This window comes from Lichenostomus cassidix, chromosome 1, assembly GCF_008360975.1.
Source record: "Lichenostomus cassidix isolate B80296 chromosome 1, HeHo_3.0, whole genome shotgun sequence".
Lineage (NCBI taxonomy): Eukaryota > Metazoa > Chordata > Aves > Passeriformes > Meliphagidae > Lichenostomus > Lichenostomus cassidix.
The window spans coordinates 77,724,557-77,730,556 of NC_139479.1; the positions used below are offsets into that span (position 1 = coordinate 77,724,557).

General features: G+C 46.5%; 1 protein-coding gene across 1 annotated transcript in view; it reads right to left on the minus strand.

The window, feature by feature from the left end:
- AMOTL1 (angiomotin like 1) overlaps nt 1–4,748 on the minus strand; it is a 70,119-nt gene extending 65,371 nt beyond the window's left edge. The window contains exon 1 of the mRNA XM_085064816.1: nt 4,629–4,748. The gene's annotated coding sequence lies outside the window, so the exon portion shown is untranslated. The remainder of the gene's footprint in view (nt 1–4,628) is intronic.
- Between the last annotated feature and the right edge of the window lie 1,252 nt (nt 4,749–6,000).

Consider the following 6,000-nt stretch of genomic DNA (forward strand, 5'->3'; position numbering starts at 1 on the left):
AACATTCTCCTTTAGGGGGTGATCCAAAGCAAAAAGTATTTTCAATTTTTCCCTTCAGCCACTGAAATGAAAAACCTATTATTTGTACAGCTACACTACTGAAACGCATCTCTTCAATGAGTACTGCTGGCAATTTCTTTTTTCTACCTGCCAAGGGAGGGGTTTGTCTGCAAGGTCAATAAAAGTATAAGAGAGAAAGAACGAAAGGGCAATTTATCAATGTATCATAGACGATAAAATGGCTTTTCCATATTTACTTGTCTCTCTGAAAGGAGGAACCTCAGCTCTTTGCCTGCTGACCCACTCTGCTCAGAATCATATATACATAAAATCATATAGACACAAGTCCTGAGCTCTCATTACATAGAAGATTATTTGCAAATGTAAAGCCTTCTAACTTGACTGACACGTAAGGTCTAACAAACATTAGAGAAAGCAAAGATCAAAATTTATTTGGGTCAATAACACCAGCAATGAGAAACACCCAAAAGATCCTAAGCCTCAGTCCTTGCTGTGGCCTTGGGGCATCCATCTCCTCCCTTCAGAGCAGAGCCTGGTCTCAGCAGAGGCTGCTGGTGTCAGCTGTTCAGTGCCAGCATCAGAGATCAGAGATGGGTTTGTGGTCCCTGTCTCACCCCTGTGAGCATTCACTGTGCCCACCTTCTGCTGTGGCTGCAGCAGGATAGGCTGGGAGCGAAAGGGATGGATAAAAACACAGGACAAGCCCCTCTAGCTGCATTTATGTTCATGCAATAGACCTCTTGCTAAAAGGCAGAGCTGGAGAAGGAGGCATCACCACCCAAGCTGGTGTTTCACCAGGGCTGGGATGACAGCTCTAGCTGCTTGAAGGGCTCAGCCTTGCTACAGTCAAAAATCAGCACCTATTACCTCTGTCTTTCAAGAAGAAGACAAATAAAATGTGGGATTTTTCAAAGGGCCTGCACTCAGATTCTGTGTGCAGTCTTCACCTAGGGCAAGGGGTGCTCATTTTACACAGCTAGAGCTTCCACCATTCCTCTAAGGAAACACAAGGTGAGAAAAGATTCACATTCCTCCTATATTCTGACACAATATTAAAAAATAAGAGGGGCTGAATACATTAAGACCCCTTTCAATCCACAGCTGTTATTGTACCTCATAACAACAATGCAGATCACAAAGCACAGTCCATTTTCAATCTAACCTGCAAATCTCTTCCAAACCACAGAAAAAACCAGCATAATATTGGAATGACCATTTCAGCAAAGTTTTACAATCCCTCTAATCTGTCAGGAGTGCACAAGCCCCAGTTAAGCTCCTCTTCTGGAGCATTTCCAGTTCAAGACAATCTGCCACACAGCCTCTCAGGGCACTCAACAACTGCACAGGGATATTTTTTTTTAGTACCATAAACTGTAGAATTCACATGGCCAGAACAGCAGGAAAATAAAAGTTAATGACCTGAGATTAACCCAGACAGACAAGAGATTAAAGCATCAAACCCTAAACGCTACAGCATGCAGGGGCTTGATCTGGTGGACAAGTATAGGCTGGCAGTGTTTGCCCAAACACTGCCCTCAAAATTGGCTCCATCAACATGGCTCAGGTGCTGCTGAGTGGAGATGCAGATGCTGTACAAAGGATCTCACACTTCTCTGAGCTATCATATCTCCTTGCACATGGTTCAACTTTAGAGCTCTAACTGCATCCACCTACTTGACTGGGAATAAAATTCAGAGGCTCTTCCAGAAGACACAAACTCAGCTACTTCTCCTCTTCATGAGGAACAAAGAAGGGCACAGTTTCATGAGATATTCAGTTCAATCTGATCCAGCTAGATCACCACCTAGGGCTGGTGACCACCTGGGGTTGGTGATACACACTTCCTTGCTGCTCTGAACCTCCAGAACAGCCCACTGGAGCCCTTTGCATTTAATGATTTCTTGCTTTAAATGAACAACCTTTCCAATACCTTGTAGCACCTAAGAAAAGCTAATGTGTGATCTCTTCTGAGTAGCATCTGTTCTGGGGGAGCCAGGCAGTGTGTGGTGCACACAACTGGTTCCTGGGATCAGAGCAGCCCCAAGCCACACCATCCCATTGCTTGGTGGCCAGGCCAGGGCTGGTGACTGCAGAGCCACCAGCAGCCTGTAGCAGCCTGGTGTGAGGATGAGCATGGGCAGGGAATGCAGCAAGAGAAAAGGCAACACAACAACTGAGGTGGTCACAAGTCACAGGAGGTCTGGTAGATGGGGCAGTAGGGTGTACACCAAGGAGAAAGGGGTTCAGTATCAGTTTGGTGAGGGAGGCTGGGACAAGGGAGAAAAATCTGTTTCTGTTCATGTTGCAAACCCTACAGGGGGAGCTGGCCACTGCTAGTGAGTTCTCCAGCAAGAGATGGCTCTGACCCTTACATGTGCCTCCAGGCAACTTTGGGGTTGGGATGGATATTCACCACACCAAAGGGATGATGTGGGCAGCCAAGGCAGAACTGAGGCTGAGACAAAAAGCAGGAACAGAAGAAAAGAGCCTGGTCCAGCTGGAGAAGAGGATGAGAGCTTGGCCAGGCTGGGAGAAGGTCTTGGGCGGCAGCCTTGCAGCAATCACACATGGGTTTAAATGCTGAGAGACAGATCCCTTTACCCATGTTGTTTCCCAGTGCCCTGCAGTAATACAGGGATAGCCTTCTCATCAGGCATGTCCTGGGAACCTCTCTCCCCACGCTCACCAAAGTGATACAGATGGCCTTATGGTGCCTACAATAACCCAGGTTCTTCCCACTCCCAATGAGTCCAGAGAAGTTAAAATATCCCCTGACCCACAGATGGCTCAGAGTATCTACTGAGTAACTTTTTGACAACTTCCGTGTCAGAAAGGCCATGTACTTGGAATGTGGGAGCAGTGCCAAAGGGAAGTCTTGTCACTTGGGCAAGCAGCAGCTGCTCCTGGGCTGGTATCACTGCTCTGCGCAGGCACTGCCTTCCTGCAGCTGTTCATCTGCCCAAAGGCAATGTGAGCGGGAATGGGAAGGTCTGACTGAGCCTTACAGAGCTGAGCAGGATCAGGAGTTTGAGAGGGACATTACAAATTTGTTTTACCTGGAGCACCATGGGCACAGTGAAAGGCACAGGGTGATCAACGACTTCCCCTGTACCCCAGAGCTCAGCCTTACAGCTGCCTTTAATCACACACAGCTGTTCTTTACTGCCTTGGATGTGCTCTCCTTTAATTAGCTCAAAAGGTGACTAATGAGATATTTGTTAATGTCATCAATCAAAAAGCTCTATTTGTAGCTGGTCTGAAAGAGTTTTTTTTTTTTAAAGCATCGAGTTTCAGCCAACTGGCACGGAGAATGATCACAAGCTAATTACATGATCTCATGGCAGTTATCTCGAACTAATACATCATTAATCTGATCTTACGACAGCTACAGGAGAAGCCCAGAGCCAAGAAGCACTTGAACACTCCACAGTTCTCAAGACAGGAGCCCTTTTTATAAAAGCTCCAGGTTTACACACAGCAGGCACATGTCAGGGCAAGCTGCAAGCTGTGTTGCTCCCCTCATCCCGACAAACAAAAACATTCGCAAGCCAGGAAACACACAGTCTCCTCCAAAGGGAACCTTCCCTAAAGCACAGCCACCATCCCCCTCACTCAGTTCAGGGCTACAAGGATGACCAGAGAGGGAAGGGGATCAGGGACAGGATCCCAGCATTGCCCTGGAACCCTAAGGCATTTCTGATAAGCTTTCTGTATAACAAAGCCCTTTTGGAGGATCTGTCCCAGTCTGGTCTCAAGGGACATAATGGCAGGTGGGTAGTTCCAGGTCACCTGCACTGATGGGGATGGGCACTAGAAGCTCCTATCTATATCCCTTTGGATGTAAAGGTAAGAGGCAAACCAATAAATACATTCCTATTTACATGACATGACTTCATTTAAATAGCTCATCACTAGCTAGGGGCAACCATCTACACAGATAACCAGAAAAAGTCTTGAAAATACTTGAAAATAGTATCCTTAGTTTCAGCAAAACTCTTACTCTCACTCTTGAGCAAGGGTACCCCCCAAAATGGTCCCAAAGGAGCTCACAAACCTGTCCCAGCCATCCCACAGGTATGGCAGGACACCAGGATCCACGTTGCAGGGCTCTAGGACCACTGGGACACTGATGACACAGTACAGGAGGCTCTGGGTGTGCATATCAAGATAAATTTGGGGTGGGTTAAAGATCTGTAAGGTCCTCCAAGTCACCATGCAGAACAAAATTTCTCTTTCTTACTTCTCTGGTTTTCTTCCAAAGTCAGCAAATTGAATTGCAGCTCCACAATTCAAATGTTAAAGCACTTGAAGCAAAGCCTTTTGTGTGTGTTGCAGAGCTGTCTGTACCAAACTACCAAACGCCACTACATCTCAGCTCTGCCAGTTATCTTCTCAGGCAATTAGCTGCCAGGATATTTTAGCCATAACAATCACTTATCTACTTAAGAAAGGATAATATCTCTGTGCTGTTTCCCTGACCTCTCAGAAAACACACTACTGCCTGTTTTTTTGGGTTTTTTTCAGTCATAGGAGAAAATGCTCCTGTTCCAGCCTCAGTTCAGACATGTTTTTAAAAAAAATGGTAAAGTAGAAATGGTAAATCTTACCTGACAAAACACCTGTGATTTCTCTGGCGACAAAAAGCGTCTGTGCCTTGGTGCTGCAAGACCAAAGCTTTCCTGGGAAATGTTTGTCCTCTGTTGGGTAAGAGCTCCACAAAAACTATGTAGCCATTGCCTGGACTTGCTTTGGTTAGGGTAGGTAAGTCACGGGATTTCAGCTGCTCTTGTGTGTTCAAAGAGCTTCAAAATGCTCTACACCACCTATCGCATTATGGTTCCCACAAGTATGCGAGGTATGCGTCTGTCTTCCTGAGTCACGTAATTATCTTTGGGAAAGTTACCCGCGGAAACACGGCAGAGGGGAAAAAATCCCAACTGGCCGTTTAAATCCCTCGACAGTCAGAAGTAGCCCTGCAAGGACATCTCCTCGAACAGAGGCTTTGCTAATTCCTGTCTGAAATGCCAAAGCTAGCGGAGATGCTGGGCTGTCCGCTTCCCGCCTTTCTCAGCAGTTTGCAGCACCACATGTGGGAAGTGCCAAGGAGAAGGAGCAGCACAGTCTCAAAAGCAGCCACAGCACTGGAAGAGCTGATCTGAAGCTCATTGGGTTGCACAGGTTATGGGGTGGCCTCGAGCCAGGAGGAAATGCAGGGTGAAATAGTCCCTGATGACTGCTGCTAATGAAGACTGAGTCATCACTGACATGGAATGAAAAATGATGTGATGCAGCGGTGTCTGGGCTAGTTACATCTTGATAAGGATGGTGGGTGTTTTCCTGGGTTTTCCCTTGAGTCAGAAACACCTGGGGAAAGTGATACCAGGAAAGGGATATCTGCAATGATCAAATGCCACCTCAGGCAGTCTCAGAAGAGGAATAAATATCACAAGAGAATGGAATACCATTGTAAGTTAACTTTGCAGAGAAGCCACTTGTCCCAAGCAGATTGGAGGAGATAAGGGTGAGAATGAAGAGCAAACAGTGAAGGGAGCCTTGATTACCCCACCTTCTTGCAATGAAAAATATGGTCTTACCATGGTGAGAATGGCTCCAGCAGATGTTCACACTTTGCAGTTGTTTTTCAGAGTGGCCAGTTTTCCCATATGATTTACAACAAGGACATCCCAGAAGTGAAGCTCCAAATCCTACGTGACATCCACAAGCTCACTTGAGTGTAGGCAGCCCACACACCTGCAGCAGATGTGAATAGATCTTGGTTTTTGCCCCAGCTCAGGAAAGACCATCACCATCCATCATGTCTCTTGACAACTTATGGTACTCAGGAGGTTATATAAAATTCTGAGCTTGGTTGTTAAGTGCTTCCAGCTACCAGGTTAGACAGACAACCTCACATCTAGGAAGCAAACTGCCCCCATTCCCAGGGCCAGGAGGGCTTCAAGCACCCCTGTGTACTGGATG